Raw genomic sequence first — 13,758 nt, forward strand, 5'->3', positions numbered from 1 at the left:
CTCATTGATGTATCTTGGTGTCATTGATAAAAATTAGTAAGAGCTTAATAACAAGTTACTAATTGGGAATATCGTCATTTCGAACAACTAACAATGGCGAACATGGCCAGCTTCAATTTATCCGGTATAAACAATTGATGATCATTATAGAAGAGAATGTATCTCGATGTTATTGACAAAATTTAGCAAGAGCTTAACAACCAGTATTGTTTTATCCTTGTCTAGAAATTAAATCAACTACTAGCTTTGATCTTTATCTAGAAAATGCGAAAAGAGAGAGGGAAGCAGCACTAGCTAGCGGCTAGAGCAGATGCATTGCATGATAGAGTATTAGCTATTTTTGTTAGGATTGATCGATATTGTTAGTTGTTTTAATATTTGTTTGCTAGATATCGATGTTATTGTTTTTTATTATTCAGATTACTCACATGATACTTAATTAACAGAATTTTTAGAAATTAGATTATGTGGTTTGTGCCAAACTTTTAACCATTATATGGTTTAATCATATTTATTGAGCTATTGATATTTTTTCTAAAGTAAATGAGGATGATATAATTGAGACTTTCATGGTCATGAGAAAACGAAAAGTGAAGAATCTAGAGAAGTATTGTAATCTCCTATTATGTAAGACCTTATGTCATATTTGAACAATTTATATTGTATTTTTTGCAAAATTTAAACTTATTTTTTGAATTTACGATATTACAATATGTTTTTTAATACATGTGTATTGTGTTTTTAAGAACTTTTTTTACGTATATATTGATTTCGAGTCTTATATAAAGTTGGAGTACATATTCAACACAAAAATCCTAGCTCTGCCAATGTGTAGCATTCATATGTATGCAAGGGCACAAGCTAGGCGAGAAAATTCTTCTTTTTCTCCATCGATCACATCTTGAAATTGCTTTACTGCCTAGCATATTTGTCCAAACGCCCAAGCAAAAATGCGACTTTAATTTTGTGGTTGTTTTCGTGATACCCTGCAGGTGAGGGAATGGAACACATACCCGGTTGATTGGGACAGCCAGGGTGCAGGCAGCACGAGAATGCTCAGAATCTGGACAACTGGGCCAAGGATATGTTCAGATGACACATCACATTCGTTCTTTGTGAACCCCTTTATCATAGATAAGTGTTGTTTCAGACAAAAATATGGTGTAATAAATAAATTTAACCATTAACTTACAAATATAATAAAAAACTACATGATTATGAAAGATTTTTAAGAAAAATTTACAAATATCATTTTCTTAAAAGAACATTACCAATATTTATTATTTAATGTCCCCGGGGAGTGGGGTGGGTTGCGGTTTTGCTCTCAACAAGAGCCTTTACCAAGCCATAGGGGCAGTTCTCTTACCAATATTACTTCCATATGACCGATCTAAGCTTTTACGGAGATTCTATTGGTTCGAACTAAGTTTTTACGAGTGGAGACAATGCGCTGCATGAGACTAGTAAAATACTTCAGTGTAGCTTACGTACAAAACTCACAATATATACTTAGGGCGTGTACAATGCAGTGATGTGACGGAGCGCTTAGGAGCAGCTACGGGAAAGTGTGTCACGGTGAAGGCCAGGGCATGCGATCCCGGGCGCTTGCGGAACATGTCGCCGCTCGAGTGCTCGACTAGGCGATTGACGTCTGGAGCTATTCTCACATGAGCGTTGGCGCAAGCTATTTTTCTCGAGTCTATATAAGAGCATCTGTATTGTACATGCCCTTAGATGATAAGGGGTGTCACAAATTTCCTATTGGTGTACTAGAGAGCTGCTTTTTTAAAAAGAATTATTGTGTACTAGGAAGCTGTTGATTGACGATCTTTCTAATGCTTGGATTGTTTTTACACTTGTATAGCATCCTATGCAACATCTTTGTTTTGTCGATCCTATTTGCATAGAAGTTTAGCATCTCATCGTTGAAGTTTGTTGAGCTTTTAGGAACTGTTGCATATACAGTCACATGCACACAGGCCAAAAAATTGCAAATGCTATCCGTACCTATTCAACTCTGCTCTCTTCGGTAGATCTTACGGAAACAATGCCCCCAACTCATACAAAGCATACTTGCACACAAATCGAAACAGCATCTCTGCCACAGTGTATATGATAGGAGTGTACGTGTCCCAGTTGGTTAGGCCGATCGGTACATGCAGGAGTGGACTGCATCCTGCAAGAGAGTGGCTCCAACGGGTATGGACAAGCAAGTAAGGCCTCGATGGAGCTGCAGCTTGCGGCGGCCTGGCATGGCACCGGCGCGCTGCAGCAATAAAACGCCAGGCTTATGCTTTAAGCTGCGCTTTGGTTTCGGAACGAGCGCCGAGCGCATGACGGCACAAAGCCGATGCGCCATGCATGCAGGCCTGCAAAGGCACGCCGAAGCAGAAGCAGCCAGCCTTTGGATGTCTCCCCCCGGCCCTGCCCTTTCCATCGATCCTTCCTTCCCCTTCTTCGCCTTTCCCACACCGACACAAGTCATGGCACTGCAGCCGATAGCAGCGCAGCGCAGCCCTTCCCCGTCTCTCGATACGCGCGCCGTGCATGGGCACTCTGGGAAACAGATGGATTCGGAGAGAGAAAGGGATAGAGGGGCTGACGGAAGGACCACCCGGTCACGGGTTGGAAAGCAGACGACGAGCCGACGAGGCAAACTTTTTCAGTCCTTTTAGTTTACCCTCAGTACCTCTGCGTCGATTACGATTTTCTTGCGTCCTGCAAACTTTGTGATAGTATCAGCGTCTTTTACTGCCAGGCATAACAGGTCAAAACACCTCATAGACGGCAGGACAATTGCTCTGAATAGTCGGGTTGCGTGCATGCTATATCATGGGCACCCAGATGTGAAAGCTGTGCAGAAGAGGCGAAATTATAGAGGTGACCGGTAATTGTGAGCGTTCACAAAGCCGTATATGCATGCTGCGATGCGATGAATGGGCCCAGGGTTATATGCCTGCGCGCCCCTCCTGGCCTTTTGGAGTGCTAGGTCGTGCATTCGTGCTTGCTTTGGCTTCTCACCGTAGATCTATCCAGTCTTATCGTTGTAGCTCACATGTTCATCATGTAGAGAGGTCCCTGATTTCTGAGGGGATTACTGCCTTGCATGCATGCCGTCGGCCGTCTGATGTAATAATCCTGATCTACAGAGATAGATCGAACGCTGTCACGTGATCGAGCACTGGAAAAAAGATTGCCTCTCGGGATCAATCTGTTGTTTTTTTAAGTACATAAATATAAATCTTACTCACACTCACATCCCACGCACGCACATGCGCACATCTTAACCCACTTTAAAGATAAATTGGGAGGCTATAGATACTCAGTATGAAATTATACACATACTACTTAATATACACGTGTGTATGTATTTTAAACCTAGCTTAGGACCCATTCTAGAATCAGCTGAGGGCTAAGGGTCTGTTTGTTTCAACTAGAGATTCTGAAAAGCAGCTTATAGAAGTTAAATTGTGAAAAGCTGGATTGTAAAAAGTTGAATTGTGAAAAGCTTTTAGGTTATAGATTTAAAAAAACTTTGGATAGTTTAGTAAAATATACTTTCACAATCTATCAAAAGCTGAGAAAAACCATCTTATCAAATTCTCACAATCCAACTAGTAGATTTTAAAAAGCTATAATCAAAAGTTGTCTGTTTATTTCAGTTTCGGATTGTAAAAGCTGAAAGTCACAATCCGAAGCTGAAACAAACAGAGCTAAAACCTGCGGGTGAACATGAGCGCCGAAGCCAGAATTCGAACGCGTGGACGTAGTGGCCACCGTTGCCAAGCGAGCTACGCTCGGTTCTCGATCGATCTGTTGTTCGATCTAACAGGGAACTAATGGATCCTACTCTTCGACGGAGATCGATCAGAAGCGCAGACTTCTGATCCAACGGTCCGGAATTGTTGCTGCCGCTTGTGGACGGACCGTATCTGATCCAAATCTGAACCTCCGGCCGGCCGGTGCCCACGGCCCAGCGGCCCAGCAAGTACTTGCGCAGTTCGCCCTCTGACCGGCGTGGTGGATGCCCGGGCGCTCACAAGCGCCTAGACTAGCAGCACTGGTACGTGCGTACCCTCGCCTGCGCACTGTTCAGCGACCCATCATCAGGTGCGGCTCCCCAACAGCTAGCGTCCTCATTTGGGCCCCCCTGCGCTACGAAACGCCAACGCGCACGTCATTTCGTGCAAGAAAAACGAGGTATTCAGCGCGCCCGCGCGGCGGCGGCGTGTTTTACGGTGTGGTGAAGACGGGACGGGTCCGCCCCCGCGGCGCGCGACCGCCTAAGGGAACAATCACGATCGCCAGCAGCTGGCGCCGCAGCGCGCGGGGCCCCCGGCGAGGGCGGGCGGTGGGCCGTGGAGCGCGACGCGGCGCTGCTGCCTCTGCCTGCCCAGCGATACAATGGTCCATACGGGGCTCCGCGGACGCATGAGGGGAGCGCGCGGGCGCGGGTGCGGCAGGTTGGATTTACGCCGAGGTCGCTGATCGATGTAGCTACTTGTAGCGTGCACACATGTGACTTGCCGTGCCAGCATGTCTGTTCGATCTGCTTTTGGGTTGGGTTGGGATCGACGGGCGACTTGTCCTGCTCGTGTTAAATGTACTGTGCAGCCAGGATCCGGTCGGGTTCCTGAGATTGTACCCTTGATGCATGCATGTGACGCTGTAGTACTACAGTACACGTTGGCCTGAGATCTGCAGTGTAGCACTGTACGTATGGTTTTTTCTTTTTCTTTTTCTGAACAGGGCCTTGTATTCCCCATGCATGACCACGATGTGTCTAGGTCTCACCCTCTTTCGTCTAGATACGAACTGGAGAGGGAGCTATCCATCATGTTAATTAATTTCGTACGGAACACTTAATACTTTTCTGTGCCTACTAGATTTTAGATGTTTGAAATCTTGTTGATCTTTGGTCCACAATAAGATTGGGGGAGAAGGGTCTAGAGTTTGAAGTTTCAAGGTCCACCGATGATTCTAAGGTTAGAGAGATGTCTAAGACTACGGTCAGACCTACGATGGGCGAGGTCGGCGGGGCGGGAGCGAGTACACATGATACGAGCAAACAAGAGGAAGAAGAACACGGAGCAAAAGGATGAACAAGGATGAATCATTTGATGAAAATAAGTTTATCACCACCCATACTTCTCATAGAAAAAGGACGGAATTTGATGCCACATACACATCTCTGTCAATTCCATTTCTTTACGAGAGCGACAATATATGTATATGCTCGCCATAAACTTCTGTTCACGTAACTGTCACGAACAGCTTATGTCACATGCTTGCATTTTGCAATTAATGAAGAAAGCAACGATGTCACATGCTTGTATTTTGCAATTAATGAAGAAAGCATCGATCCTCCGGTACTTTTCATCCTGTAGCAGCTAGTAGCTTGCGTCTTTCTTAACCGAAAAGAAACCCAACCACTTCATTCCGTGGATTGGCAGCACCCTGCCTGCTGGTCCGACGAGATCAAATAAACAAGGAGCCGATCGATCCATCTAATAACCATCCTCTCGTGCACCCGTGGACCCTTCCCAACGTGCTGTTCCAATGATGGGACGTGGAACCCAACCGACGACGACGCTGATCGGAATTCATCAGATCGTTTTCATGGACGCGGAAAAATATTAACGGATTCCACGGGAAGGCGAGAAGGCGCCGTGTATCAGAATACAAATAGGTGATTTAAATACTACCTAGCTTTGCTTCAAGATCGATCTGTCTCTTCACTGCACCTTGGTATAGCGTAACAAGACGCTCCCATATATCGTCGACGCTTCAGAAACGGGTCTTACCGGGCCTCTTCTGCCGTTGCCTCCACGACAAGTCCGTCTTGACATGACGCACACATTTATACTATTACACGTATATTTATATAATATTTATTAAAAACTAAAGATACAGAGTTTATAAATTAATAAGTTACTATAAAATATATACGTCTAATTATTAATAGATATGTAGTCTACTACTTAAAAAAATCCTTAATGAGACACATGAGAAGCAAATATGTGGTTTGATTCTAGTAAGTGGTGGATACGATCACTGCCACTAACCATCTAACTCGATGCTTGATTCTCACCTTGACATGATGTTACCCGATGATTCGAGTGAATGATTTCTATGTATATATATACATGTAGATAGCCACGGCAAGAAATCAAACTGGATGTCAGGATCAATAGATATGTACACAGGATGACAAAAGTGTTAACAAATGTAAACTGTCAGTGATCGAGTGTTAATTCTGTTAGGTTGTTAGCTGAGATAGTGCCTCAACTCAGTCAGCTGAAGCTCCCTTAGGCAGTTTTCCTTGGTTGTAGGATCGCAACTTCTTCACGTTATACTCTCGGTACTCAGCTATATATATAGGATCAAGTGCGCTTGGCAAATTCATTCTTCCTCAATCTCTTTCAAAGAGTCAATGATATCTTGCTGCCTATAGTTTGGCTGGAAGACATCTCGTACCGTAGACTTCAAATTTCGTTCTCCTCCCCTCCTAGAAGCTGAATTTGAAGATATATAGAGCAAAACTAAGGTTATATTTTTGCAGATCTTTTAAAGCAGCTTCTAGAGTGAGATTAGGAGGAGCTCTGTCAAACATCAGTTTTTTATTTAGCTCTCTGAGTAGAATCCGTAAGAGTGATTCTTTAAAATAAATTAGATGCTAAGAGCTAAAAATAATTTTATCTTATTCACTTACTATGCAGAACCACTTCATCCATAAAATTTATCATAAAAACTTACTTATAATCACGCATCACTTTCTCATATGATCATTTCCTATAAAGAACTTAGCGCTACTAAACAGACTCTAACCGATAGATTTGCTTGTGTGGGTCCACAAGGAGACCTGGCGGTTCAAACATCCCGTCACATCCGATGGCAGTGCTTAAGCTGCCATATAAAATGTGAACACATTCCTGTTACTGTATATAGATTTCAGTGTTTGACCTATTCTGCAGAAAACTAGTTTTGACAGCCTGGTCGTTAAGGCTGCTAGCTTCTGCCATCGTGTTCAGATTATTCTTCTTCTTGACCAATAGTGACACTGATTTTACAACCTGGTAAAAGGTTTTCGCCGCAACTTAGTAGATGATTATTGCCACCTCTACAAATTTGACACGAATCCACGAAGCAAATTAGGCGGTCAGTAAACGAAGCACCCAAAGATCTATGGCCAAGAAAAAATGAATTCTGAAGATCCCTTACATATCAGTCAGACATTTTTTTCAGGCCTACTGTACCTTAACAAAGCCACCGGCTGATCATCCTGCCACGACGCGACGTGCTGAAATAAACGCTTCGAACCTTACTTCGCATCGGTACTCTCGCAGATGCGTACGTACTCTACCACTCCTACACAGCAAATGCTTCAAGGAAAGAAAGAAACAAAAGAAGGAATCATACTGGCCAGACAATTTTTATATTCCTTCATAATTGTCGCGTGTGCCAGGCCGTCATGAGCTGATCGGGGTGACGTGCGTCCATGGACAAGCCCTGTAACTTTGTAAGCTCGCAATGCATCTGCAATTCCGCTTCTGCATGCATGCCTTCGTCTACAAGCTCTCTAAAATAGGAAACAAAGGTTCCTATTCCCTGGTTATTCCTTCTTCCGTTTCCCGTCCCATGCATGGACGCATGAGCCCTAAGGAGAATGCCCGAGAATAACTCCGAAATAAGCTGCTGTCCATGAGGTTGACATCTCACGCACACAGAGAGAAAGCGGGACGACAAAGACGGGACCATGGCGTGTACAGTACTGAGGTCACAAGTCTACAAAACTCCTACAATAGCTCTCTCTCTCTCTCTCTCTCTCTCTCTCTCTCTCTCTCTCTCTCTCTCTCTCTCTCTCTCTCTCTCTCTCTCTCTCTCTCTCTCTCTCTCTCTCTCATGTGAAGCGTTTTATCTTCCATTTCTTGTGTTGCCGACCTGACTAGTTTATACTTTGTACGCTATAGAGAAAAGGTAAGTTGTAGATTTCTTTTACTCGACACTAGTGTAAGTTTTAAGATTCAGAAAATGGCTACAAAGTTCAAAGTTCCATCCGGAACACTATATAACTCTACTGTTCAACTTCCTCAATTGATAACGTCGGAAAACTGGCCTGCACGTGTTCTGCTTTACTAACCTTTTTACCAGGATAGCCCAGCGGATAATCAGGCTTAAATTCCAGTCCATCCCTAATCAAGAGAAATCTGAAAGCATTCCTCGCAAAAATAAAAGAGAAATCTGAAAGCATGCAGTTCTCATTTCCACCGCGATGGCGGTCAATTCCTGAAGTCCATCGGTAACTATCTCCAAATCGATGATCAACGCCAACAGTACTGATACTGATACCACTGACCGTGCCCCAGTTGTACTATACCATCTGCTCCAAATGCTACTATTTTTCATGTTTTACTGCTGGAATAAAACTGATAGATATACAGTAGTGCCTCACAAGGCTAGGGTTAGTCTTACGTCTTCACACCGAGAAGAAAGCAACCAAACGGGCAGAATCTCAGGGGATGGTGGGCCCCCAGGTCAGCACAGTGAACCCATATTCCTCTGCAACCACTGTCTTGCTATCCTACAAACATAACGCCGAGCACACACACATGGCATATGCACACACAGCATTTTAATTACTGTGCATATATCAGAGACGCAGGCAAACAAAGATTAACGTTAACCCCCCCCCCCCCCCCTTCTCTCCTCTCAAATCGAAACAAAACCATCGTACCATGTTGGAATTTATGTCCTTGGAACAGGCCTTGCTGATCGCTTAAACTAATGCTACTAGGACACGGAAGGTGTCTGTGATTTGATGTGTGGGCGATGAGGCAGCAGTAGAGTATAGCGCACACAGTGCATGCCCTTAAACCTGATTCCCCAAGCAGCGAATGTTTCTTTAGGTTCAGCGAGCCGTGAGTTATGAGACTCCTGTCGGCAAACAACCGCATAATGCCAGTCGCCACCACGCACGGAATTCCCTCACCTAATGCGTGAAGATAATTTCGCCATTTCTTTTCTGCGTCTAGCTCGAGATAGGTTGTCCCGTTGCCGGGATAGTGGCATTAACTACAGCGTTTCTAGATTTGGTTCCCTGGAGAACGAGATGCAGAGGTGTGGTTTTTATATTGTTCAGGACAGCCAGAGCGCGGATAAATTAGGTTTCCGTGACGGCCACAGTTTGACTTGTTTGACTAGGGCTAAATGGCTCCTACTTGCTCCAGATGATTGATCTGCTACATATATAATCGGTGCGGCGTATAGGGCGGCTTAACAAATTCATTCCGTGTGATTTGACGCGTGTTTGGCGAACCTAGCTAATTTTATAACTTAACAAGGGAACATGCAAATGAAATCTTTTCCAAACTTGCGGATGTCCGAGAGATGTCTTTTCTCAATTGAATTACCCTGATATGAAATCTCAACTGTTAATGCGCTTTTATAATCGCGCAGGTGCAATCTCACACGGAGATGCTTATGCTCTTTCCCCTCTTAGCACTCACAAACCGCTGCACACTGTTCAGCTTTGAAAGGCAATTACTCTAGCTGAGAGCTCGAGAATCCTTTAGTTGAAAGTCGAGATTTCGGAATTGACACTTTGGGTTTTTATTTTATTTTAGCAAAAAGCAGGGATTCATTTATTTATAGTTGAAACTTTCTAAATCCCTAGTAAAAGCTTTTCAATGTGTCTTAGATCAGGTCCGGGTGGCTGCGAGGTTTCACTCTGGCTAGGGTCCAGCTTCTGATGTTTGTGAGCTCTGACCCTGTGCCTTAGTTTACAATCTGTAATAGGTTGATTTGTGTATTTGCTACTTTGGTTCTTAGAGGTTTCGAACTATCTGGTCCACTAGTTTTCCTAGCTGTTACCTCGTTTTTATCTGTTTTCTTTTTCTTTATAATGATGTTGTGAACCTGCTAATTGGTTTTCAATATAAGCCGAGGTAATCTCTGTTAAAAAAGCTTTTGAATTAGGAGTTGAAAGCTTTTATTTACTAGTTTGAATTAGAAGTTGATTTCAATGGAGGTCGGCAGTGTGATAGCAAAGCAACAAGGGTGTGGGTGGCAGTGGAGGGCGTAGTATTTTAATAATAGATGTACATAGCTAAAAAAAATTATGATGTCGTAGTCGCGCCGCCGTGGTAGCACTCTACCATGCTGGTACATCCCCTCCCCGATGCGCTCGTGTTTGCACTGCCATAGTAGCGCCTTGTTGTGCTCGCGTTGTCCCTCCCTGCTGCGCTCACGTCATCCACAGACTCGGTGCCATCATACTCCATCTTGTGTGTGCGTTCAGGTGTTGGGCCACTGGGATGTTTTTGCACATTTGAGCAATTGGGGATTAGCCGATTGGATGTGGGCACCCATTGTGGCCCTTGACGACCTGTCGCATTGAGCTTGGGGCATTGGGTGTTGCCACGTTGCGCTTGGCTGCTTAGGCCACCGGGAGCTGCACCTGTTGGTGTGAGAAAAAGGCAATGGCCTAGGAGACTAGCAGGCTAAGAAAAATATTGTTAGCGCAACTGACTCAGTATCAACTGGTGCTGCCCAAGTATTTTGGCAATTCCTCAACGATTGCATTCCTCACCAAGTCATCCGGTGCGTCCTCAACAACTACATGTGATTCACCAACTGTCGGTGAATCAGGAACCGGGGGTCCCCGAATCCCGAGGCCAGGCTAGCAATCCGCCACGTGGTGCTATCCCGCAGAGTCTCCTCCGCGAGGTAAAAAAGATTAAGTCCCGGGAGAGGGCGCTCGGGGCCACAGTCAGTGGTCCCCGAATACCCAAGTTCCCCGATGATCTGCGAAGTCTAAGTGCTCGGGGAGGTATACGGTGACCCCTGAGCACCCGAGTCCCCCGACGATCAGGAAAGCTAAGTACTGGGAGAAGTGTGCTCGGGACCGCGAGCGGTGGCCCCCTGGGCACCCAAGTACCCCGAGGACCCACTGAAGGAAGTTCCGGAAGAGAGTGCTCGGGGTTGCGAGCAGCGGCCCCCGAGCACTCGGTCCCCCGAAGGTCCGTACAAGTGTGTCCGGGAGAGAGTGCTCGGGGAGGTGAACAGTATCCCTGAGCACTCGGTTCCCCGAGGATCAAGAAAGGGCGTTCTCGGGAGAGAGTGCTCGGGGAGGTGAACAGTGACCCCCGAGCACTCGGTTCCCCGACGACTCAAAGAGCCCCCTGACAGTGACCCCCGTAGGAGCCCACTGATGAGGTGTCAGCCAGTCAAAGGCCCAAGGCCGCATTTAAAGAGCGCGCGTGGCCTGTCACCCCCAACTGCTCCCGCCACGCTCGGTGTCAGTTCCTGCCACATTCTGGCAAAAGGGCGTGTGGTCATTAAATGCACGGGTCCCATCTCGTGCTATCCGGCCCGTTTCAGGATAACGTCGTAAGGGCCGAGGCGTTCCGTCTGCCGCACTGCTGTGGCAGGAGAACAAGACAGGGCGGGTACGCCGGGCCGCTCTTCGGCTGCCCGGTGGGCCCTCTCCACGGTGCCCGTTGCCAGTGCATTTATGGTGACGGGTGACTGGGCATGGGGCGCATTTTTCACCCCCGGTGACTTCGCACAAAGGCTATGATGACACCCTTTCCATTTATAGTACCTTGGAACTCGTGCCCTCCCGTTCGAGGCACGCTGCTGCCGGTGGGTATTTAAAGCAGCCGGCAGCAGCGGACAGGGATAGGCTAAGAAGATCAGAACAGGCAAAAACTTTGAAATCTCTAAGCAAGCTCGACAAGTTAGACAATCTCTAAATGGTTGAAAAATCCCAGAGGAAGTAAGTAGTGAAGAGAAGAGAAGATCGAGAGCACCTAAAGCCAACATACACACGCAGACCGAAGAACAAGGACCTCAGGCTCTAGGATAGACAAACATTCTTGTAACCAGCAACATCCTTGAGGGACATTCTCAGAGCATTTATAGTATCCATATAGGAGTAGGGTGTTACGCCTCCGTACGACCTGAACCTGTCTAAACACCAGCGCATTTACTCCATTCCGCACTAGATCGTTCCACCCCGCCGGCCATCGCATTTACACCCATTTATTTCTCCGGCGAACATATTTAGGATCATCCCTCAACCGAATCTCTAAAAAGGGGTCTCTCAGGATCCCTACGACAGGAGTTAACCCTCCGACACCAACTCATCATGCATGTCCTCAACCGACTTTGTGTTCACGTTCACCACTTCACCGAGTCTCCATGCATTCACTTCTACCGCAAGGCACATTACAACCACTGTGTGCAATGGATTACTAACAAACTGCACATGTCATTATGTTTGATTGTAGCATATAAATACATGTACTACTCTCATTAATAATTTATACACTCGGTGATTATTTATCAAACAAATATGATACATATACTTTATTTTTTAAGGAAAAAATTGGGTGCGGATATGTACACCCCATGCCCTCACTTGTGCCCACCCATGGTGGGTGGTGCTGACTGCTGAGTAGTCGATGAGGGTTTACGGACCGGGAGGAAAATATGGGAAGGGTGCAACGGGCGCGGCATGTGTGACAGTGTTTGGGGAGAGGACGGTCTATTGTAGCGTTACTAATGGATAGTTGGTGAGTGTTGCTCCCTTATTCTTTATACACATGCATGTAACATTTTACCCACTCATGGTTGTCTGTTGTACATACCTTTCGATCTATCGATACAAAACCTAATCAAATGTTCATATCATTATTGGAAAGAAGTATAATTATATTCATTGTACTCTAGAAATAAAATGTGATCGGATGAGTTGATTTGTTTGGTTCTTTGAGTCTGTAACTTCTGTATACATTCATAGTTGCCTAGCTATTTATTTCTTGCGAGATCTATATATTCATGCTTACTTAGTTCATAGGTTGGTACCTTCAATCTTACAACACATATATAGGGTGTATTTGGCGCGGCATGCACGTAGATTTGGGCCGATAGGGATTCAACTTAGGCTTTTTGACAAAGTTGAAGTATCTTTTCTTATCAGTTTAGTTTTTCAAGATCAAACGATTAACTAGTTGGTGTATACAACTCAATTAAAAAAACATGTGCCACGCGAACATCTTGGACAAGTAGAAAAAGATTCTAAGGTGTAAAGGCCCTGGCCCGGGACGCCCCAGCCCAGCCTGGGGCATGCGCCATGCTCTAACGTACGTAATTGGCATGTGTCGCGCGTGTACAACATGTGCGCACCTTCTCTTCCACGCTAGCTGACATGCCACATCAGTGACACGTCGAAACTGCCACGCCTGGCCCCGTGAGAGCAAAGCTGAATTTTATTTTATTCTCCTTTTCTGGTTATTGAATTCTTGCGCATGTATATATCCATGTGTCAATAAGCTAAGAGGTCTACGTGCAAGACGCTTATCTATTCGTCGCTACAGGCGAAAATTTTGCAAAGCGGGTTGAAGGCCGTGACGACACAATAGCTAGAAGCGAAGACCCCGAGAGATGCACAGCAACGACAAGGGCTGAGCTTACGTTTGCTTTCTCGGACCGTTTCCCAGCAGCGGTGTCATAGTGCATGCCATGCCTCGCGAACGTTTGGCCTCGATGGCTATGCATGCTTTTTTTTGGACATTTTCGACCGGTTTCTCCATGTTCAGTGCTCATTATTACGGCTGGAAACTGTTGCCGGCCTGAACATTGATTGTTCTAGCTCTTACACGTCATGGTTTTTCTACTGTTAAACTCACCAGTTTTTAATTTCCTAATTTACATTAGATATGAGGCTGTTGAATTTGGAGTGAAGGCGAACAAAAA

This window comes from Phragmites australis, chromosome 13 (assembly GCF_958298935.1).
Source record: "Phragmites australis chromosome 13, lpPhrAust1.1, whole genome shotgun sequence".
Taxonomy (NCBI): Eukaryota; Viridiplantae; Streptophyta; class Magnoliopsida; order Poales; family Poaceae; genus Phragmites; species Phragmites australis.